Genomic DNA, 324 nt, shown 5'->3' with positions numbered 1-324 from the left:
TTTTTTTTTTTTTTTTTTTTTTGATAACCCAGGGGAAATGCGTTACGCATCCCCCGGAGGCTCGGGTAAGCCTCCGGGGGTATGTGGGACTCCCTCCCCCTAATATGGGGGAGGTATACCCACTAAAACCTCTGGGGATGTTCATCACGTGCGCCATTATTCGAGGACCCCCCGATACACTTTCAAGTATTCTTCAGGGGGCCTTCGGCGCCTTCGCGCTTGCGCGCTTTTTCCGGCAGGGGGTCGCCGTGGGAAAGAGGGTCCCCACCACGTTATCAAGCGCCTGAGGGTCAAGGCTGCGCCCTTTTTTTTTTTTTTTTTTTT

Source organism: Odontomachus brunneus, unplaced genomic scaffold, assembly GCF_010583005.1.
Source record: "Odontomachus brunneus isolate Ranch 3 - 2012 unplaced genomic scaffold, Obru_v1 Obru_scaffold_127, whole genome shotgun sequence".
Lineage (NCBI taxonomy): Eukaryota > Metazoa > Arthropoda > Insecta > Hymenoptera > Formicidae > Odontomachus > Odontomachus brunneus.
The sequence above is the reverse complement of the archived record's forward strand: the minus strand, read 5'-3'. Positions refer to the sequence as shown.